The 24,057-nt window shown below is 43.9% G+C and overlaps 1 protein-coding gene across 1 annotated transcript in view; it reads right to left on the reverse strand.

The window, feature by feature from the left end:
* The window catches only part of dcc (DCC netrin 1 receptor), a gene marked incomplete at its 5' end in the record, with an annotated part of 921,129 nt that overhangs the window by 729,396 nt on the left and 167,676 nt on the right, over positions 1 to 24,057 (reverse strand). The window lies entirely within an intron of this gene.

Raw genomic sequence — 24,057 nt, forward strand, 5'->3', positions numbered from 1 at the left:
GGTTTCCCATCCTCCACCTTCCATGGGCTCTACAAATATCATTTGTAAAGACTGGATCACGCCAGATGAACCTGATTACATTTTTTGAAGAGGTGCGATTAATAGTTTAAGTGAAGAGGCAAATAAATTTCTGTATAGTCAATAGTGAAATTGTTTATTTTGGACCTAAAATGATTAGATCAAAGTAATTTCCAAATGGTGAAAAGCTAGAAACAGTGGAGGTCCAAATAATCTTAGGATTCCATGTACATAGATTGTTAAAATGTCATGGACAGTTGGGGGAAATAATCATAAAGTCTAATTGAATTCTGGCCTTTATACCAGTGGCCTAGGATGCAAGGGAGTAGGTGTTATGCTGCAGCTACACAAAGCTTTAGTTAGAACATGCTTATGTTCAGTTCTGGGCACCACACCTTAGGAAGGATATGTGGACTTGAAGGGAGTGAAGCATAGATTTACCAGAGCGATACCTAGACTCTAAGAGTTAAGCTACAAGGTGAGGTCACACAAAATAGAGCTGTATTCTCTGGAATTTAGAATGTTAAGGGTGATTTGTTCAAAGTTTGCAAGTGGAACTGATAGGGTGGATAGAGAGAAACAATTTGTTAGAATCAGACTTTTTAGGAGTGAAATTCAATTCATTAAATTCATGCAAAGTGATGTAGAGTTTTGGAACTCTCAACTACAAATGACAGTTATGTCAGATCAATTGTTAATTTTAAATCTGAGATTGCTAGATTTTTGTCAACCAAAGATTTTTTTTTAATTCATCCATGGGATGTGGGCACCCTGGCTTGGCCAGCATTTATTGCTCAAGCAGCCTTTATGTTTTTTAAGAAACCTCATCCACGAGCAGGATGAGGTTTCCTAAAGCTAATACTAATTTAATTAAAACTTTCTTTTGAAAATAAAAACATGTCCCATCTCATGTGACACAGTCACATGAGGGGATGTGTTTTATTAAATACCTGCCATGGGCAGGTAAGTTAGCCCAGCACTGAGGTCACCATTAGTGTCCCAGCAGCTCATGGTACTGCTGAATGTTCAGTGATTGAAGTTTGCAACATGGCTTGACCATTGCTCATGGAAGGATGAGCACATAATGATCCGGGGGACAGGGATGCATATTGACATTACCTCCACGGGTTTCTCACTGGTGCTTTTGTGTTGCCCCGCAATGAGATCATGATTAGTTGGTGTGGTGTTTAACACCTTTTTGTCATTTTGTTTCCTTAAGTGCAGTTTGTCATATCATTAAATTTAGACATATGACCATGGCTGAGGGTGCCTCTTTTCCTCTGCAGGTGGATGGTTACCCATGATGTTATGAGTGTCACATTGAGCTTTATTGACAAGGCTCTTAGTTAATGTTCCTATCCAGGCAGATCTAGCGCTCAGGTGTCGAGTATGGAGCTGCAGCACAGGCTTTTGTTGGAGGTCCATCTGTGGTGTTCTAGCTGAAGGTTCGTTGGATTAAAGCCTCCCGTGTGTCCCGGCCTCCCTGGAATATGCCTGGGTCAGCGTCTACCCCCTCAGCATTTACCTGTGCATGCTCATCCTCCGACTCATCGTGTGCAGCCACAGCAACTGCGTCTACATCTTCTTAGTTCACAGTGTCATCCCTTTCCAACACAAGATTGTGGAGAGCGCAGCATGCAACCACTATCAGTGACACACAATCTGGGGGGTACTGGAGTGTGCCCCCTGAGCAGTCCAGGCATCGGAAGCGCATCTTGAGAAGACTGATGGTTCTCTCCACTACTGCCCTTGTGGAGGCGTTGCTTCTATTGTATCGCTAGTCAGCCTCAGTTTATGGATGGCGGCGAGGCGTCATGAGCCACCTTCTGAGGGGATAGCCCTTGTCACCAAGCAGCCATCCATCCAGCCGCACTGGAGCACTGAAGAGCCCCGGCACCTGGGAGTGTCTGAGGACGTAGGCATTGTGGGAGCTGCCTGGGTACCTTGCACAGACTTGCAGAATCAGCATCTTCTGATCACACACTATCTGCACGTTCATGGAGTGGAATCCCTTCCTGTTGACGAAGGCCCTGGGCTCACCTGCTGGCGCCTTGATGGTCACATGTGAGCAGTCTATTGCACCCTTGACGCGGGGGAAGCCAGCAATCGCTGCAAAGCCCCTGGCTTGCTGTGTCTGGCTGGCCTTGTCCCAGCGGAAGTGGATGAAGGTCGATGCACGTCTGAACAGAGCGTCTGTTGCCTGCTTGACACAAGTGTGGACAGCTGATTGGGAGACATCACAAAGATCACCCACCAAGCCCTGGAAAGAGCCAGAGGCATAGAAGTTGAGGGCAACTGTGAACTTTAGAACCACTAGCATGGGGTGTCCGCCCACACTGTTAGCGGAGATCTCAGGCCCAATCATCTGATAGATAGAGTTGACTTGAGAGACAGAGCCTCCTTCGGCACTGCACCTCAGACATATTGAGGTAGCTGCTTCACCGCCTATAAACCCTGGCAGCAAGATAGTAGCGTCTTCTGCGGCCCCTTCTGCCTTGGACTTCCTGTTGGCCCTGCGTCCCTTGTGTCTGCACCTCTCCTCCCAAAGGTGGCTCCCCTAGAGGCTGAATGTGCACTCCTGGCCTCCTCCCTCTGCCCCTCCCTTCCTCCTCAGAGGAGGTGCCTCCAGTGGAGAGCACAACTTCCATTCCCAGGCTAAGGGAAGGCTTCCTGAAACCTGCAGGCCCCAAACAGGATCTTCACTGTAGAGTGCTGACCTGAAGGTTGTGAGACCAGAGCAAGCAGCTGGTTTGAGTTTTGAAGTGTTTCTGCTCACACAGGCAAGTATCAGTAACTTTCCAAACCAAATATCTGACTGAGCACATTCACGGCCCCACTGACCCCCCATATCCCGCCCTCCTGCCTGTTGTGCCCGTGCGATGATCTGAAGATCGCAAGGACCCCGAACAATCACCAACAATCGTTGCCTCAATTGGCGGGCCCGCATCGTAGGTCATCACGCGCTCGCCCACTGAAATATCGCGCACACCCGACGTCACCGTGTGTCATTTTACACGTCGGCATGCAGGGCCCACCCCCGCACGCCAACGGGAAAATTCTGCACTATGTTAAAAGACTATCCACATGCTTATTAACATGAACACCATAAAGCTACTTTAGCAACAAAAAATATTCTATAAAAGTCAATCCCAAATTAGAAAGATAGGGATAGAATTATGGTAATTAATTTTTATCCATATTTAATTAACCTAGACTTTCTCCTCATTTTGAAAAGTCTACTCTTTTTTAAATATTAAACATTTAAATATTGAATATAGGCATATTAATATTTGATTAATGAGATGATTATTTTACCTGTTCCCACCCTTATCTATACAGCCTATGGTCAATACTTAGCATGCTGTAATTGTGAAAGGTTATTATTACTAAACAAATACAATACGAACATTTGTTTAGTTAAGTGTGGGGGAGGCGTTGGCATAATGGTATTGTCACTCACTAGAAACCCAGAGTAATGCTCCGGGGACCTGGGTTTGAATCCCACCATGGCAGAATTCAATAAAACAAAACTTAAGGGCAGAATTTTGCCGTCGGATGGCGTGTGGGCCCCACCGGCTCGGCAGCGGGCAGACAGCCGACCCCAGCCACCGAAATGGGGCCCGCCGCCTGCCTGACAGGAAGCGCTATGCACTTCCTGTGCGGGGGGTGGGGGAGGGAGGGATCTCTCAAAGTGCTCCCTGAGGCAAAGTCCTGTCTCAGGGAGATTCGTGAGAGGTAAGGAAAGTGTAAAAATAGAAAAATATTAAAGTTATTAACATGTCCCCCTCATGTGACAATGTCACATGAGATGGGACATGTTAATAATAAACACTTAAAATTTATTACATTTTTAAAAAACGGACATGAAACTTCATCCTGCCAGTGGATGAAGTTTCATGAATAATCTGGAGCCCGCTGGGGCTCCTGGCCTGCCCGCCAGCTTTAAAGTTGGCCGGGCAGGTCTTTAATTATCTTAACTAGCCTGTCAATGGCCTCAATTGGCCATTGACAGGTCGGCGGGCGAACAGCTGATTTCGTTGTCCACCCGCCTTCCTAAAAATTTAAAGGGACCGGGATGACATCGGGGATTCCTCCCAACGTCATCCCGCATCATTTTCCCCTCGGTGAGCAGGCCCCACCCCCAAATCACCGAGGGGAAAATCCCGGTCTAAAAGTCTGATGATAACCTGGAAACCATTGCCGATTGTCATAAAAACCCATCTGGTTCACTAATATCCTTCAGAGAAGGAAATTTGCTGCCCTTACCTGGTCTGGCCTACATGTGGCTCCAGACCCACAGCAGTGTGGTTGATTCTTAAATGCCCTCTGAACAAGGGCAATTAGGGATGGGCAATAAATGCTGGCTGAGCCAGTGATGCCCACATCTCAAGAATGAATTTTAAAAAAAATTTAAGTGCTTGACAAAGGATATACCTGTAAATAACTAGTTCTGCCTTTGACAGAAGAACATAGACTGAGCTTAGCTAGAATGGAGCAGAGGCTGACTACAGTACAGCCTGACACTGACGGTAGAGCAGGATGCTGATTTGCTTCTTATGAATCTCTCCAAGAGGTGATTCCTAGTGGAGATTTACTGAGAGGCCTAGAAAGTGCTTCGGGTTGACAAAATATTGTTGAATGACACTCTGATGGTGTCATTAGAAAGCCTTCATTTGTATCAGCTTTATAACACTACATAAGCTTCTCCAGTACTTTTATTTGCTCTATTGTCAGTGATACCTTAGCAATTATTAGTATATGTGACTAAAATTTTAACTTTCACATTGTATTTTTCCCCAGGTTGTAATTAACTGTGAGATTATTTGCAGGATTGTAATTTTTTAATGGGAACAAGATGAAGGATCTTGGTGCAGGATAGGATGCTAACATACTGGATGAGCTTAAGTTTGAAGAGAGGAGAATGGGAACGGTAGTAAGTGTTCAACAATGATATGCAGAAAAATAACTGACTAAAGTTGTGAATTGGGACTAGCTTTGATGTGGCTTCAGAGTCAAGCAATGCTGGATCCTGATACTAATTTGGGAGGTCGTACATGCACTCTAAACAACTCCATTGCATGTTTGGCATTTGACATCGCTGCAGGAGTTCCTCAGGGTAGTGGCCTAGGCCCAACCATCTTCAGCTGTTTCATAAGTGACGTCCTCTCCATCATAAGGTCAGAAGCGAGGATGTTTGCTGATGAATGCATAATGCAGCATGATTCATTCATGACTTCTCAGATACTGAAGCAGCCCATATGCAGCAAGACCCAGGCAACATTCAAGCTTGGATTGTTAAATGGCAAGTAACATGTTTGTCACACAGATGTCATGGGATGACCACCTGCAACAAGAGAGAATCTAACCATCTCCCCCTGACATTCAATAACATTGTCATCGTTGAATCTCCCACTATCAACATCCTGGGGGTCACCATTGACCAGAAGCTGAACTAGACCAGCCATACAAATACTGTGGTTACAAGAGCAGGTCAGAGGTTGGGAATTCTGAGGTAAGTAACATACCTTCTAACTGCCAAAGTCTGTCCATTATCTACAAGGCACAAGTCAGGAGTGTGATGGAATACTCTTCACTTGCCTGGATGAGTGTAGCTCCAACAACACTCAAGAAGCTCCACACCATCCAGGACAAAGCAGCCAACTTGATTGACACCAAATCCACCACTTTCAACATCCACTCCCTGCACCGCTGATGCAACATGGCATCCATGTGTACCATCTACAAGATGCACTGCAGTAACTCACCAAGGCTCCTTCAAAAGCACCTTTCAAACCCGCGACCTCTACCACCTCGAAGGACAAGGGCAGCAGACACACGGGAACCTCACCACCTGCAAGTTCCCCTCCAAGCCACACACCATTCTGACTTTAAATTATATTGCTGCTCCTTCACTGTCGCTGGGTCAAAATCCTGGAACTTCCTATCTAACAGCACTGTGAGTGTGCCTACATCACATGGACTGCAACGGTTCAAAAAAGCAGCTCACCACAACCTTCTCAAGGGCATACGAACATATGAACACATGAATTAGGAGCGGGAGTAGGCTACTCAGCCCCTCAAGCCTACTCTGCCATTCAATAAGACCATGACTGATCTGATTTTAACCTCCCCCTACCCCCAGTAACCTTTCACCCCCTTGTTTATGAAGAATTTATCTAGCTCTGCCTTAAAAATATTCAAAGACTCTGCTTCCACTGCCTCCTGAGGAAGGGAATTCCAAAAGCTCACTACTCTCTGACAGAAAAAAATTCTCCCTATCTATGTCTTAAATGAGCGACCCCTTATTTCTAAATCGTGACCCCTAGTTCTAGATTCTTCCACAAGAGGAAACATCCTCTCCACATCCAATCTGTCAAGGCCCCTCAAAATCTTAAAGGTTTCAATCACATCACCTCTTATTCTTCTAAACTCCAGTGAATACGAGCCTAACCTGCCCAATCTTTCTTCATAAGACAACCCACCCATTCCTAGTATTACTCTAGTAAACCTTCTCTGAGCTGCTTCTAAGACATTAACATCTTCCCTTAAATAAAGAGACCAGTACTGTGCACAGATGCGGCCTCACCAGTGTCCTGTACAACTGAAGCATCAAGTCCCTAATTTTATACTCATTTTCCCTCACAATAAACAGTAACAATTGGGGACGAACAACAAATGCTGGCCCGCCATACCCGGACCCTGAGACAAAACAAGTATTTTTTTTTAAATCATAGAAATTCCAGGAAAGCACAATATGGTAAATCATAACTCTTCCCAATTGATAGGCTAGGAGTGGGGAAGCTGGGACAGTTTTAGACCCTGCCCACAGAGTTGCGGGAGTTAAAATTAGCTGGGTGATGTCCCCAACTGATCTAACCACTTTCTATTTTCACTTTGTCTTCTGAGCAGGCAACAAGGACACCCACGTGAAGCTAAAGGGGTCCTTCTCTAAAAATGCCAATCAGATCAACAACATTGTTGGGCTCTGACTGCAATTTTAACTATGGGTGGCCAGTGAGAGTAGAAGGCAAAAACAAAAATAGCTGGAAAAACTCAGCAGGTCTGAGAGCATCTGCGGAGAGGAACACTCTCGGTTTCGCGTCTGTATGACTCTTCGTCAGAACTAAGGAAATAGAGAAATGAGGTGAAATATAAGCTGGTAGAGGGGGCTGGGACAGGTAGAGCTGGATAGAGGGCCAGTTATAGGTGGAGGCAAAGAAGAGATTGCCAAAGATGTCATAGACAAAAGGACAAAGGGGTGTTGATGGTGGTGATATTATCTAAGGTCTGTGCTAATTAAGGGTAGCAAGCAGGACAAGCAAGTGGCAGTTGGCCCTAGTGGGGGTGGGGTGGGGGGAAGGAATCGAAAAGGGCTAAAAGGTGGAGATAAAACAATAGATCAAAATAAATTTTAAAATAGGTGGGAAGAGAAAAATATATTTTTTTTAAATTATAAATTATTGGAAAAAGGGGATCGGAAAGGGGGTGGGGATGGAGGAGAGTTCATGATCTGAAGTTGTTGAACCAAATATTAAGTCACAGCTCCTGACTTTAACTACCCACAACCCTACTCTCTGCCATCTGTCTTACAACAAGCTAGTCATACATTCTGCTAATTCTGCCTGCTCTTCATTCATTTGTCTATTCTGTGGTAGATTATTGAAGGCCTTTTAGAAGATCTAGATATCTTCTAAATCGCTCTTGTCAATTCTCAATTACATCTTTAAAAGAATTCAATTAAATTGGTTAAGCAGGACTTTCTATTTCAAATCCATGTTGACTATTCATTACTATATTTTGGTTTCTACATGTTCTGTATTTTCTCCTTTCATAGGGATTCCATTATTTTTATTACAACTGATGTTAAACTGATTGGTTTATAATTCCATGGACAAGATCTATCACCCTTTTCAAATAGAGGTATATCTTTTTAAGGATTCTCCATACTGATTGCAGTATAATGTTGGAATACCTGTGCTGTGGTGGTGTGAAGTTGGACAATCAGTTAATGGTACTGAGAAGGTTGGATTATCTCTATTAATGTTTGAGTGGGTTTGGCTAGTCTGAGTATGAGGGTTAGGCTGTCTATGTTTTTAATATATGTATGTAAATGGCAATGTTGAATTTAGGGGATGAGTGTTAACAGCAATGCCAGGTTACAGAGCCTGTATTAATGACACAGGAGGCTGGAGTGACTCAAATAACGGCTGGGTGATGATGAATTACCTGCATTAATGGCAGTGGAAAGCTGGGAGTTGAGTATTAAAGATAGCAAAAGGCTGGGCTGTCTGTGCTAATAGTGATATAAGCCGGGTGTTCAGAAGAGTATGCAAGGCTAAATAGCATTCTGAGATTTGCCAAGAGGCTAAGCTCTGAATTCCCTTCTTAAACTTCTATGTCTTTCTATCTTCTTTCCCACTGTTCAGATGTTCTTTTTGTGGCATGGTGGCAATTTTGTTTCATAATGCTCCTGGGAAGGGCCTTGGGATGTTTTATTATGTTAAATGCATTATGTAAATACAAGTTGTTGTTAATGTTGTATCAATTACTTTGTGCAGTCAGTTGTCTGTGCTGAAAGTAATATATGTTAAAACAAAAGGAACAAGCCCACTTTAAAACATTCCTGGAAGCCGACTCAAAATTGTTCATTTTGACCACTTCCATTATTTCCATTTTTTTGATGGCTTTTGTGCTGATCAACGTGAAAAATGGGGAATGAAATGTTCCCTTCTTTCTGCATGAGATGTGAACATCAATCGCTTCAGGGTCAGACATAGCACAAAATGAAGCATTCTCTGGTCTCTTGCAATCCTTGAGAATGACCTTCCTATGCACCATGGTGAATTTGCTTCCAGCCATCTTTCTGTTGATCTCCTATATGCCATTGTCAATCTGCTGACATCATGGGCAGAATCTTGTCTCCTTTAAAAAAAAAAGTTGAGGTACAGGACCATTTCCAGGTCCCAATTCCACACTTGATGGCCACGTCCCGATGCCTGCTGCCACAATTAGGAGGCAGCCTCCTAATTGGCCCCTTGGATTTGTCATCCAATTAAGGACTGTGGGTGGTCCCTGAAGCAGCACTGCAGGCCCTATCAGAAGGCCTGCAGCCTGGGAAGGACAGCAGCCCCATCAGCAGGGGTGAGCGTTGCCAATACAGGGTGGGAACTGTGTGGTGGAGGTGCCCTGTGAGGAGATTTGAATTTTTTAAAAATTAAATGATGGCCACAGCTGCATGGTCACCCCTGTGGAGAGGAAACTCCTCCACAGGATGGTCGGTGGCTGTAGCATTGGCCTACTGATCAATGCTGCTGTGGTGGGTGAAAAGCACAGGTTTCATGGCTCCCCGCCCCCACACCCCGCCGCTAGGCAGCCACAGGCAAACCACTGTCAAGCCACCTCCAGGCACTTGCTGGTCTTCACCAGTCCAACACTGGGCCAATCCTGGCAGCAACCCCAATCAACCCACAAATGAGAAGTTCATTCAAATTGGTTACCCACCAATAGCCCAGAAGCAGAACTGCATTGGAGCACAGATCCGATAACAAGATATCTAAATTCCCTCCTGGTCCCACCTTCAAGTCCACTCCCGCTGGACCAGGAAGGTTCTGCCCCACGTGAGCAGATGCACGCTGTCTGCTAGAAGCTACTAGGATCTGACTGAAGGCTATTCAAACTCATTTCAGGTACAGAAATAGCTCAACAGAGAGAACAGGCTTTATTATTGTTGGCCATGGGGGTAGCAAGGTGAATCTGTTCATAGGTGGCTGTGACAACCTTTAATCCAGAAGCTGTACAGTAAGGAAAAGGTTTAATTCCTGTAAAATGTCTGTGGAATCTGGAATTGTTTGTAAGAATGTTTGAAAGGGATTTTTAAGAGTCTGCATCAATTGGAAAGGAATCAATTTTAATTTTCTTGGAGAACAAGAAATACTGGTCCATGTAATCTTGCAAATATTAACCTGGAATAAGTACCAACAGGAAGGAAGTTAACATATGAAAGCCAAATGGCTGGCAGACACAAAGAAGAGCTACAAGCAGAGGAGCTGGATAATGATACCATGGAGCAGATGCAAAGGAAAAACAAAGAGAGACAGAAACAGCAACACAGAGAATTCTTGAGAACAGAGGAAGCAAATAACTCTTAGGAAGGTCTAAAACCTGGAAAGCTTTGTGAATAGCTAACTCAAAAGAGCTGGGTGTTTTCCCAGAACTAGCTAAACCATGAATCAGGATATTATTGGTTGGTCAGTTGAAAAGGAATTCTGGAAAGCTACACAATCAGGTCTGTCATGACCAGAGAGAGAGAGGGTTCGTAGAAATGTGTCTTGCTGATGATAATCACACCCATGAAGCTTAGAGGTGAATACTGTTGTTGGATAGGACTCTTGACCTACCGCGCATGAATAAAAACAGCATATTATGGAATGATGTAGCTATGCTGTGCCACATGCAGAGAGTGATGCGGGTGCATTTCTGATATTCATTCATGGGGTGTCCCTGGTATTTATTGCCGATCCCTAATTGCCCTTGCAAAGGTGGTAGTGAGCTGCCTTCTAGAACTGCTGCACTCCATGTGATGTAGGTGCACCCACAATATGATTAGGGAGGGAGTTCCAGGATTTTGACCCAGTAACAGTGAAGGAATGGCAATACATTTCCAAGTCAGGATGGTGAGTGGCTTGGAGGGGAATGTCCAGGTGCTGGTGTTCCCATGCATCCACTGCCACTGTCCTTCTAGGTGGTAGTGCTCATGGGTTTGGAAGGTGCTGTCGAAGGAGCCTTGGTGAGTATTTTTTTTATTCATTCACAGTTTCATTGGCTGGGCCAGCATTTATTACCCATCCCTAGTTGCCCTTGAGAAGGTGGTGGTAAGCTGACTTCTTGTATAGCTGCAGTCCATGTTGTGTAGGTACACCCAGAATGCTGTTAGGGTGGGAGTTCCAGTATTTTGACCCAGTGACAGTAGAGGAAGGTGCTGTCTAAGGAGCCTTGGTGAATTCCTGCAGTGCATCTTGTAGATGGCACACACTGCTGCTATTGTGTGTCGGTGGTGGAGAAATGTTTGTGGATCTGGTGCCAATAAAATGGGTTGCTTTGTCCTGGATGGTGTCAAGCTTCTTGAGTGTTGTGGGAGTCGCACTCATCCTGGCAAGTGGGGAGTATTCCATCACATTCCTGACTTGTGCCTTGTAGATGGTGGACAGGCTTTGGGGAATCAGGAGGTGAGTTACTCACCGCAGGATTTCTAGCCTCTGACCTGCTCTTGTAACCACGGTGCTTATATGGCTAGTGCAGTTCAGTTTCTGGTCAATTGTAACCCCCAGAATGTTGATAGTGGGGGATTCAGTGATGGTAATGCCATTGAACATCAAGGGGCGATGGTTAGATTCTCCCTTGTTGGAGATGGTCATTGCCGGACATTTGTGTGGCACGAATATTGCTTGCCACTTGTCAACCCAGGTCTCGCTGCATTTGGATATGGACTGCTTCAGTATCTGAGGAGTCACGAATGGTGCTGAACACTGTGCAATTATGAGTCAATATCCCAATTCCTGACTTTATGATGGAAGGAAGGTCATTGATGAAGCAGCAGAAGATGGTTGGGCTGAGGACACTACCCTGAGGAACTCCTGCAGTGATGTCCTGGAACTGAAATGACTGACCTCCAACAACCACAACCATCTTCTTTTATGCTAGGTGTGACTCCAACCAGCAGAGGTATTTCCCCCTGATTACCATTGATTCCAGTTTTGTTAGGTCTCCTTGATACCACACTCGGACAATTGCGGCCTTGGTGTCAAGGGCAGTCACTCTCACCTCACCTCGGAAGTTCAGCTCTTTTATCCATGTTTAAACCAAGGCTGTAATGAGGCCAGGAGCTGAGTGGCCCTGGCAGAACCCAAATTGGGCATCAGTGAGCAGGTTATTGCTAAGCAAGTGCCGCTTGATAGCACTGTTTGATGACCTCTTCCATTACTTTACTGATGATCGAGAGTAGACTGATAGGGCGGTAATTGGCCAGGTTGGATTTGTCCTGCTGTTTGTATACAGGACATGCCATGGAAATTTTCCACATTGCCGGGTAGATGCCAGTGTTGTAGCTGTACTGGAACAGCTTGGCTAGGGGCGCAGCAAATTCTGGAGCACGAGCCTTCAGTACTGCTGCCAGAATACTGTCCGTTCCATTGCCTTCAGCCATTTCTTGATTTCACGTGGAGTAAATTGAATTGGCTGAAGACTGGCATCTGTGATGCAGGTCACCTCCGGAGGACGCCGAGATGGATCATCCACTCGGCATTCCTGGCTGAAGATTGTAGCAAATGCTTCAGCCTTATCTTTTGCATTGATGTGCTAGGCTCCCCCATCAATGGGGATAGGGATATTTGTGGAGCCTTGTCCTCCAGTGAGTTGTTTAATTGTCCACCACCATTCAGAACTGGATGTGGCAGGACTGCAGAGTTTAGATCTGATCCGTTGGTTGTAGAATTGCTTAGATCTGTCTATCACTTGCTGCTTATGCTGTTTGGCATGCAAGTAGTCCTGTGTTATAGCTTCACCAGGTTGACATCTCATTTTTAGGCATGCATGGTGATGCTCCTAGCATGTCCTCTGCACTCTTCATTGAACCAGGATTGATCCCCTGGCTTGATGGTAATGGTAGAGTGGGGGGATCTGCTGCTGCTGGTGGCCCACAGTGCTTCATCGATGCCCAGTTTTGAGTTGCTGGATCTGTTCAAAATTTAGCACTAGCCATACAACACGATGGAGGGTATACTCAATGTGAAGGTGGGACTTCAGCTCCACAATGACTGTGCAGTGGTCACTCCCACCGATACCGTCATGGACAGATGGATCTGCAGCAGGCAGTTTGGTGAGGGTGAGGTCAAGTATGTTTTCCCTCTTTTTGGTTCTCTCACCACCTGCTGCAGACCCAGTCTAGCAGCGATGTCATTTAGGACTCACCAGCTTGGGCAGTGGTGGTGCTACTGAGCCAATCTTGGTGATGGATATTCAAGTCTCCCACCCAGAGTATGTTCTGCATCCTTGCCACCCATAGTGCTTCCCCCAAGTGGTGTTCAACATGGAGGAACAGTGATTCATCAGCTAAGGGAGGGCGGTACATAGTAATCATGTTTGACCTGATGCCATGGAACTTCAAGGGCTCCAGAGAACTCGCAGGGCAACTCCCTCCCGACTGTATACGACTGTGCCACCGCCTCTGCTGGGTCTGTCCTGCCAGTGGGACAAGACATACCCAGGGATTGTGATGGTGGGACATTATCTGTAAGGTATGATTCCGTGAGGCTGACTATGTCAGGCTGTTGTTTTCAGTGCTTGGGTCAATGCCAGTTGGTCCATCTGGTTTCATTCCCTTTAGACTTTGTAGTGGTTTGATACAACTGAGTGGCTTGTTAGGCATTTCAGAGTCAACCACATTCCTGTGGGTCTGGAGTCACATGTAGGCCAGACCAGACCAGGAAAGGATGACAGATTTCCTTCCTAACGGACATTAGTGAGCCAGATGGGTTTTTACAATAATCGACAATGGTTTCATGGTCATCATTAGAATTTCCAGATTTTTAATCAATTCAAATTCCACCATCTGTCATGGTGGGATTCAAATCCAGGTCCCCAGGGCATTACTCTGGCTGTCTGGATTACTAGTCCAGCAACAATACCAGTACACCATTGCCTCCCTTCCTGCAGTGCATCTTGTAGATGGGACACAGTGCACGGTAGTGGAGGGAGTGAATGTTTGTGGATGGGCTGCCAATCAAGAAGCTGCTTTGTCCGTGTAAGACATACCTTTGTTGTATCAACCATTAAAAGTGAAGTAAAAGTGAAGTCTACCAGGCCATTTGCCTGTTAATTCATGTTTAATTTATGTTGGTTCTTATTTATTTTAAAGTAAAAGCCTCAAAAAGTCAACAAAATCTTGTTGGCAATTTCTTCCTTTGGGGGTCATTTCATAAATTTGGTTATTTTGATTTACAGATCCCCCATAGGGATGGTAACAGTGGCAGAGGTGAAAATATTAACCAGTTTCATTTTCTAATTCCACGGAGGAGGTTATTATAAATTTACATCTATAAACCCGTCTATTGAATTTACATGTACAATTGTGAATAAAGCAATGGCAAAAAGTCCACTCCACCTTCTTTTTATATTCGGAATTGCCAGCATGTCCCACTTCACAAATTGCAACGTTAAACAAACAATGGCCAAATTATACTTTCAGATGAAGGGTAACTTTCAAATTTAATCATTTCATTCATAAATCAAGCAAAACAAGTGGAATTGAATTTTACAAAATAATAAATTTGAAGATATCTGGCCCCTTTCCTCAGGAAAAGTATGTTATAATCAGATTACTTAACTCATTAAAAGGCTGAGAGTGATCTTTTTGTGTGTGTGCTTGACTGGTATTTACCCCGTGACGGAGATGCTCTAATTAAATGAAGATTACTTTTACTCATCCATGCTGATTCAGCTCATTAAGAAGATAATCTCACCATAACCTTTCCTGTGGTTTTTGATGGAGAAATAATACATTAACTGGGGAGCTGTGAATAGTTATGAGCCTATACTTACATAACAACTGCACTTCAATTCAGGCTAAGGACCTGGAACAGGCGAATGTTATAGCAGCAAACAGTTTTCATTGCAGAGATTGTTCAATAAAACGCACAAGCACTTTTATAAACTTTATTATGATAAGGATGTGGAGGTGCTGGAAAAGATGCAGGCAACAGTTTGCTTGAACGATACCAGAACTGAAGGAGATTCAACACGCTGGGGCTCTTTTCTCAAGAAAAGGAAAAGCCTGAGGGATGGCCTGATCGAGTTCTTTCAGATTGTGGAATGGTTTGATATGATAAACATGGCAAAGATGTTTCCACCTGTGGGGGAAACCAAAACTAGCGGCTGTAATCATAAGACAGCCACCAAAAACTCCAATAAGGAACTCAGGAGAAGCTTCTTTACATGGAGAGCGGTTAGAAGGTGGAACTCACTACCAAAAGAAGTCGTTGAGGTGAATAGCATAGATGTATTTAAGAGGAAACTAGATAAGAACATGAGGGAGAAAGAAATAAAAGTTATGCTAATAGGATTAGATAAAGGAGCTTGGAGGTTGCTCAAATGGATCATAAATGTCAAATAGACCAATTGGGTCAATTGGAGCTGTGCATTTTGTGTATGCACTGACCACATTGATCTCACTAGGGTACCTGCACAACCTATTGCCTAGGCCTAGGAAGGGGCATGAAAATTCCCATTGCAAGGAATCCCCACCCTTTGTCCTGACCTGCCCCTCTTAAAGTGATGACCTTGTTAGGGGTAGGTGGAGGGCCTGCTCCCATAAAGACACTCAAGGCTTCTTGATGCTAGATTGGAATCCAGTCTTGGTCTCTTGGTCTTGGCCTAATTTACGACCATTGCAGCAAATTCACACCAATCTTTCAGTAGGAATCCACTCAAATGCTTGCAGATTTTCTGCTCTATCATACTTGCCAAAAGGCATCAAGACAGTGAACTGTATGCATCCAGTCTAGTTGCGGATAAGAGGTTTGTAGTTTAGCACAAAGCACCTGATGCTTGATCTATGCTGAGATAGCATTGATGATACTTTTGACATCATTATTCATAAACTAGGAAGAGGTAAGGGCAGCCGTGTTCTCATTAAACACTATTCTGTGACTCTTACTGGAAACTGTATGTGTATACTTCACAAGGGCACAATTAATTAATGGTATGGGAAGGAGGGAGCAATTAATAATTGCTCCCTCCTTCCCATAGCATTTGGTCAACAACTTGCCAGTACCTAGATAACCACACTTTTTTCTGCAAAGTTCTTGCATGTGCCAACTCCTCAAAAATCCATGCCCAACTCTCCCACATTTCTTGTTTCAATCTTTCCACTCAGGTTTCCTTCCCTGCCACAGATGGTCCTAATCAAAATCACAAGTGGCATTCATTGTGACTATGACCACAATGTAATACCCATCCTCAATCTTCCTCAATATCCCTGCAGCATTTGATATGGTCAACTTAACCACCCTGATCCAACTTCTTCCTTGTGTTGTAAACCTTGTTGGATTTCCCTCTTTTAAACCTGATTGCTCATAACCTTGATGTCCTATTCAGCCCTGAGCTGAGTTCTCAAATCCACATCACCTTCCTCTTCTGCCTTTCAGTCCATCTGCTGGTGAAACACTTATCCATGTCTTTGCAAATATAAAATATTCAAATACTGGACTTGCCGATCTCCTATTCTCCACACTTCATAAGCTTCAGCTAATCCAAAACTTACATTTCTTGTTCACCCATCACCCCTTTTCCTTGCTGACCTCTGTTGGTTCCTGGTCCCTCAACAACTCAGATTAAAAAAAAATCTCCTCCTTGAGTTTAAATACCTTCATGGTCTTGTCCTTTCCTATCTCTGTACCCTTCTTCAGCCTTACAACCTCAAAATCTCTGCTCGTCTGACTCTGACCTCTAGTGCATTTCCTCTCACTTTACCCAATTATTAGCAGCTGTGCATTCAGTCATCTAAGATCAATCCTTCCTTAACCTTGTTACTTCTCCATCAGTCTTTCCTATTTACAATTGATCTCGTTTTGGCTTGCATCCATTTGTGTCTGATTTCACCACTTGGGCAGTTTGTCTACATTAGTGATGCTGTATAAAAGCAAGTTTCTGCTTACCTCAAGTTTATGGAGGGCAGAGGGCTGGTCAGGAGTGCATTGAAGTAGTCAATTTGAAAGTTAACAAAGGCATGGATGATGGTATCAACAGCACTTTCCAAACCCACGACTGGACAAGGGCAGCAGATGCATGGGAACAATACCACCTGCAAGTTCCCCTTCAAGCCACTCACCATCCTCACTTGGAAATATGTCACAGTTCCTTCACTGTCGCAGGGTCAAAATCCTGGAACCCCCTCCCTAGCAGCACTGTGGGTGCTGCCATACCACATGAACTGCAGCAGTTCAAGAAGGCAGCTCATCACCACCTTCTCAAGGGCAATTAGGGATGGGCAATAAATGCTGGTCTAGCCAGCGATGCCCACATCCCGTGAAAGAACTTTTTAAAAATAGCAATAGAAAGAAATGAGCGAAGACAGCTGAATCAGATGATAATATGGAGTCTGAAATGGACGGTCTTAGCATTGGTGCGAATATGAGATCGGAAGCTCATCTTGGGGTCAAATATGACACGAAGATTGCGAATAGTCTGGTTCAGCCTCAAACAGTTGCCAGGAAGAGGGATAGAGTCGGTGGGATCACTGTTTAGGTAATTTAAGAATAACGGCCTAAGCCTTAAGTTGCAGACTCTCTCAATTTTGGGAGGCCACTGTTAAAGCCTAAGTTTGGAAAACTATTACAGTTGGTGTGTTCTGAGACCCTGTCTGAAGTTTCAAATGGCCTCTTTCCTGAAATACTGATGACTTTGTTCAGGAGGTATAATGGTGACTAAAGGAACATCTCAACACCTAATAGAGCTACTTAGCTCCCTGAAGCAGCAATCTTCCTGTCAGTCTGTCAGGCCTTCTGCATTATATTGTATCCATCACTGAGACTTCTGAACATATTAGAGGTTCACTAATGGAACTAAACATATTTTTGTAAATTCTTTACAAAAATGTAACTCAGCATATTTTGTGCACACAGATCAGCTAAGGAGATTTGAAAGTTGTTTTGAAATATGAAGTTTTTAGTACATTGTATTGTATTATCAAATTTTGGGAAAAGAAGATTAGGTGATTACATTACCCATTGATCCTTGACTTCATAAATAAAGGCATAGAGTACAAAAGCAAAGAAGTTATGTTGAACCTTTATAAATCACTGTTTAGGCTTTAGTTGAAGTATTGCGGCCAATTTGGGGCACTACACTTCAAGAAGAAAGTCGAGCTCACCAGGGAAGAGGAACTCCAGTTTTGTGGGAAGAGTGCTGAAGGTGCTATTATTCTCCTTGCAGCATGGAAGAATTAAAGGGAGAGTAAAAGGAGATGTTGAAAATTTTTTTCAGGATTGAGGGTGACTTGCCTCTACTCAATTCGATAGGTTCTGAAATGGCTTATAAGTGCAATGCACAACCTGCAGACTCTGCCACATGTGGGGCAGGTGGTGCTTGAAGGGTCAGGCAGATGGGGTGTTTGGAGGTTTGTATGCTCTCTCCGGTGCCTTGACTTCACCTCCACATGATCCCAACAAAGTCTCTTGATGTGTTCCGTGCCTTCCCGAATAAAGTATGTCCATTATGCTCAGTCACAAGCCAGGCTCTGATGAATTGGTGGGGATGTTTGACCTCTTCAGGAATGCTTTGAGGATATCCCTATTGGTAGTCCCCTGCCGCGACCAAGTTCCAAGTCGAAGGTTTGCTTTGGGAGTCTGGTGCCGCGAATATGAAAACGTGTCCCACCCAGCAGAGCTGCTTTTAAGTGATTAGCATCTCAATGCTTGGCAAGTTGGCTTGGGAAAGGACGCTGTTGTTGGACCACCTTTCTTGCTACCAGATTTGGAGAATCTTGTGAAGACACTTGGTACTTCTCCAGCACTCTGAGGACCTTGCTGTAGGTTGTCCAAGTCTCTGAATCATATAGGAGCGTGTGGATCACTGCTGCCCGGTAAACCAAAACCTTAATCTCAGGTTTGAGATCCTGGTCCACAAATACTCTTTTCCTCAGTCGGCCGAAGAATGAGCTGGCACATCGAAGGCAATATTGAATTTCGTCATCTATGTCTGCCTACGTCAAGAGCAAACTCCCAAGCTATGGAAAATGGTCCACGTTTTCCAGGGCCTCCCTGTTGATCTTAATTGATTGGGGGGAGTGTTTTGCTGTGGGAGCTGGTTTGAAGAGGACCTTACTTTTCTGGGTGTTTAGTGAAATGCCCATTTTCTCATATGCTTTGGAGAAGGAGTCAACAATGACCTAGAGCTCAGTTTCTAAGTGAGCGTACACACAATTGTCATCTGCATACTGAAGCTCTAAGACTGAAGTTGGAGTGATTTGGATTTTGAATTGAAGGTGGTGTGGTTGAACAGTTTCCTGTCTGTTCTGTAGATTTTCTCCATGCTTGCAGGTTATTTGTTGGAGGTGAGATGCAATATTGCAGACAGGAAAATGGAGAAGAGGATAGGTGCAATGACATAACCTTGTTTGACCTCAGTCAAGGATTATGGTGGTTCCGGTGGTGAAGGTCATGCTTGCATGTCATTGTGGAGTAGGCAGAGGATGGTGGCAGCCAAATTTGAGGAGGATACTCCATAATTTTTCACGATTGACAGTGTCAAAAGCTTTTGTGAGGTTGTAAAAGGCTACGTACAGTGGTTGATGCCGTTCCTTGCATTTTTCTTGAATTTTCTGTGCAATGAAGATCATGTCTGTGGTTCCATTCTGGAAGGATCGTGTTGTGATTCTGGAAGGATCGTGTTGTGATTCTGGAAGGAGTTCTTCAGCCACTGCAAGGACGCAATTGAGGAGGATCCTTGCAATGATCTTCCCTGTGGCAGACAGCAAGGAGACTCCTCTGCAGTTACTGCAATCGGACTTGTCTCCCTTCTTGCATATAGTCACGATTACAGTGTCCCTGAGATTCCCCCCGCCATTGGCATGCACTCCTCTTCCTAGATGAGGGATGTGAGGTTGTGCAGCTGCGCCAGGAGTGTATCTCCACCATGTTTCAGAATTTTGGCAGGGCTTTCATCTGCTCCAGTGGCCTTGTTGTTTTTCAGCGGTCGAATGGCTTTTCAATTTCCCTCAGCACTGGAGTCGCACCAAGGCTGAGTTGGATGAGGTATTGAGGAATGGAGTTGAGAATATTGAAGTCAAAGGCAGAGTCTCGGGTTGAGGAGTTCTTCAAAATGTTCTCTCCGGTGAGTACTGACTGCCTCCCTGTACTTAATGAGCTCCCCACCATGCTTCACTCTCAGCCGGGTGGCCCGTGAGTGCTTGAGCCATAGATCATCTGGACAGCACTGAAGGAACAACACAAGTTGTTGGTGTTCACAGGCTATTGGATCTCCCGCTTTCATTTGTTATGTTATAGGCTTTATGCCTTACTGCTGCCTTCAGCCACTTGTAGGACTGCTGCTTTTGCTTTTCTCCTGATAACGTTTCCAGTCTGCGAAAGTTCTGCACTTATGCTCAATTATGTCCTGTATCTCTTGATCGTTTCTGTCATCCCAGTCACAACACTTCCTGGTAGAGAGACCAAGGACCTCTTTGCAGGTGTCTGTTTTGGTGGACTTTAGCGTTGATAAGGCACTATTGGCTCCTAGTAGCTGGAGAGATTAGCAGTGAGGCGCTGGCATATGGGTCACCTTGGTGGGATTTTTGAGGTCTTCAATGTTAATTTTCTTGAAGCATTGCTTTTGTTCCCTCCACTGTTAGGAGGCCAGGCTGATGGAGATGGTAGATTGTATAAGGCGGTGATCAGTCCAGCAGTCATTAGCACCTATCATTACATGAATAATGTGGACATCTTTGTGGTCCTTTGCTCGAACTGTGACATAGTCAAACAAGAGCCAGTGTTTGAACCTTGGATGTTCTATCATGTTTTGTGCTGTCTCGCTGGCAGAACAGGGTGTTGGTTATGACAATGTCATGTTATGGACATTTTGTCAGGAGAAGAACTCTGTTGAAGTTTGTTTTCCCAACTCCTTCCTTGCCTATCACGCCCATCCAGAGATTTGTGTCCTTCCCAACTCTGGCACTTAAATCTCTGAGGAGGATCAGTTTGTTCCTTGCTGGGATTTGGGCTAGGGATTGCTCAAGGTTGGTGTAGAATCCCTCCTTGGCCTTGTCAGTTACATTAAGTGTAGGAACTAATGACGGTGGCATGCTGATTCCTCACTAGGGTGAGCGAGGCAGTCTTAAGGCACTCACTTATCTCATAGGGGGAATTGCTGAAGCACCAGACAAGCTCATTTTTGATGGTGAAGCACACCCCATGGAGGTGCATTCCTCTTCTGAATGATCTTTCCATTTTCCATTTTCTTGCTCCTTCAGTTGGCCTTCTCCTGTATGTTGTGCCTCATTGACTGCCAATATCAATGTCGAGGCACCTAAATTCCTGAGCTATGATGGTGGTGCAGTGCTTAGGTCTGTAACTGTTGGGGTTTTCCTTGAGGGTCCTGAAGTTTCAAGTCCCAAATTTCATTTTAATGAGTGGAAGAGCCTGTAGGTGAATTTTTTTAATGTGGGGCGGTCATTGCATGCTTGAATTTATTCATCAATTGTCGTGCTTTTTTTGAATTAACAGGGAGCTTGGAGAGCCTGTTGCTTTCTCCATGGCAATGTCTTGGCCAATCAGAGTCAACTTGCCAACTAATCAGCACCCTTTTCTCCTGTAGTATAAATTGTTGCGATCATTTGAGATTTGGCATTCTCAATTTGGCATTGTCCTGATGAGTGCAAGATGAAAAACTTCAGCAAAAAGTTTCTCTTTTCAGCAATATTGTAGAGTTTTACTGAATATATATGATATATAAAGTATGTGTTTTAAACAACATACAAAGAGAAATGGATACTTGGGAGTGCTTAACTACAGTAAACCTGTTGAAGTGTTCAGGCCATATCATAGAATGGAAATGTCTATCATTCCCATGGAGACTCACAATAACCAAGATTTTGCATTTCTTTATATTTTTGCAGAGACTTATGGGAAAAACTGAAATCAAACTGTGAGGCTGGCAAAGGTTGAACAGTTCCACACAATGCACACTCTGAAATAGCCGATACTGACAGCAGGTAACAACTGACAGACAAGCTGCATGTGGCTCTTTGGAGAGTTTTGCAGCCCTGTAAATAAGACTGCAGTCACAAGGGGCAACATTTTATGGTCCCACCATGGCAGAAGCACAGCCGTAAAATGCAGCGAGCCATTCAAAAGTCAATTGACTTCGGCAGAACTGGAAAATCCCACTGGCGGGAGAGGCTGTAAAATTCTGCCCAAGGCCTGTGTCCAGGGAATGGGAAGTGCCATTTCTGTTTTACAGGGGTTGGGAGTAGAAGGCTTGAGCCTTGTGGGCAGCATTTACAAGTAAAGTGGTATTTTCTACAAAGCAATAGGAAACAAGCAACAGTGAGCGGTGCCAAGAACATCAATAGGCTGAATAGTCTCCTACTCTACTGTAATTTTTATGATTGTAGGAGACTGGTGTAGAGGAGCAGGGAATAAAGTGACAGCAACTTAGTGACTTAGCGACAGATCAAACTTAAGCTAATTTTTGCCTTAAAACTATGACTTCTTGGTGACAATGGCTTGAGGAGTTTCAACTTTAGTCATGCTGAGATATTCTGAGATGGCAACTACTACTTAATCGATGGTGTTGCCGGGGCGGGGGTGGGGGGTGGCTGTGTGGGGGATGAAGCGCAAACAGGTGCTTAGTAAATGATATGGTGGTTATGGATGAAGTAAAAGATGTTTAAACTATGGATTGCTATTCTCCTGTCCCAAAATGATGTGGAATGAGTTTTCCTTAGAATGGAAATGATGGGAGAAGACAATTAAGGCAAAATCGTGTAAATTATGTTAGAATAACATATTTTTCTAGTAGCTGTAAGATAGAAAACATTGAAATTTGCAGCCATATAGCCCCCAAACTGGAGGCTATAGCTAGTACCAAGGAAAAATTCAAGAAGAAATTAGAAAATCTGCAGACTAGACAATTAAATAGCAAATGAACTCTAACATAGATAAATGTGGAGTGATGCACTTAGGAAGGAAGAAATAGAAACATATCCCTATACATTAGAAAATAACAATATCGAGTGGGGCGGATTAGCAAAGTAATCTAGGGATATAGGTGAACAAACCTTTAAAAGCAACATCACAGATCACCAAAACAATTAAAAACAATGACAAACCACTTCCATTTACTTCTAGAATTATAGAATACTAAAATAGTGAGTTATTTTAAGTTTGTATAGGCTGCACTTAAGAATGCTGTGCTCAGTTCTGGTCTCCTTACTATAAAAGGACATAGAAATGCTGGAGAAAGTGCAAAAAAGCTTTGCAAACCCAGAAGGAACAAACAGTTCAGACCAGTACTCTTATTTCCCAGTTTTTACTGGTGTTCCATTTTAAGGTATAGAAGACCAGTTTGGACCAATATTCTTATTTCCCAGTTTTTACTGTTTTTCTTTCCTTCTAGGAAGAGAGTACTAGAACAGAGAGATTACATCTATCAGGAAAGATAGATCAGGTTGGTGCTTTTGCTTCAGAAAAGAGATTTAGAGGTGAAGATATGGAGGTCTTTAAAGTTGTGAATGAATTCGGCAGGATTGATGTGGAAGAAATGTTTATGTTTGTGAGAGAATCCAAAACAAGGGGTTATAAATACAAGATTGAGAACCAGAGGGCACAGCTTTAAAGTAACTGGCAAAAGAAGCAATGGAGAAATGAGGAAAAAAGATTTCACACAGCGAGTGAGTGGTTAGGATCTGGAAGGCACTGCCTGAGAGTGCAGTGGTGGCAGGGTCAATTGAGACTTTTACAAGGAAGTTGGATTGTTATCTGAAAAGGAAAATGTTGCAGGACTATAGAGTGGCACGAGGTGAATTGCTCCTTCACAGGGCCAGCATTGACACATTGGGTCCAATGGCCTCCATCTGTGCTGTAACCATTCTATGATTCTATAAAATAGCAGATAGAATGGGAACTTGCTATCACAGGAAGTAGGAGGGGCAAACAGCTTAGATACTTTCAAAAGGAAACTAGACGAACACACGAGAGAAAAAGGAATAAAAAGATATGCTGAAAGGCTGAGATGAAGCAGATGGAATGAGACGAGACCTGTGTGAATTACAAACACCAGACTAAATGGCATGTTTTTGTGCTGTTTATTCTGTGTAATTCTCTGAGTGAGAATTCCGGTAAGGAAAGCTTTAGAGAAATCAAGACTACAAAAGCAAGAGCTGGGTACAAAGCTGAGGTTTTAGAGGCAGGGGAGCTCTGATTAAGGCAAGATATTGGCAATATTATAGAAAGTGAAGTAAGCAGTTGAACAGAGCTCCAAGAGTGTGAA

This window comes from Cetorhinus maximus, chromosome 1 (assembly GCF_964194155.1).
Source record: "Cetorhinus maximus chromosome 1, sCetMax3.hap1.1, whole genome shotgun sequence".
In the NCBI taxonomy this organism is placed as follows: Eukaryota; Metazoa; Chordata; class Chondrichthyes; order Lamniformes; family Cetorhinidae; genus Cetorhinus; species Cetorhinus maximus.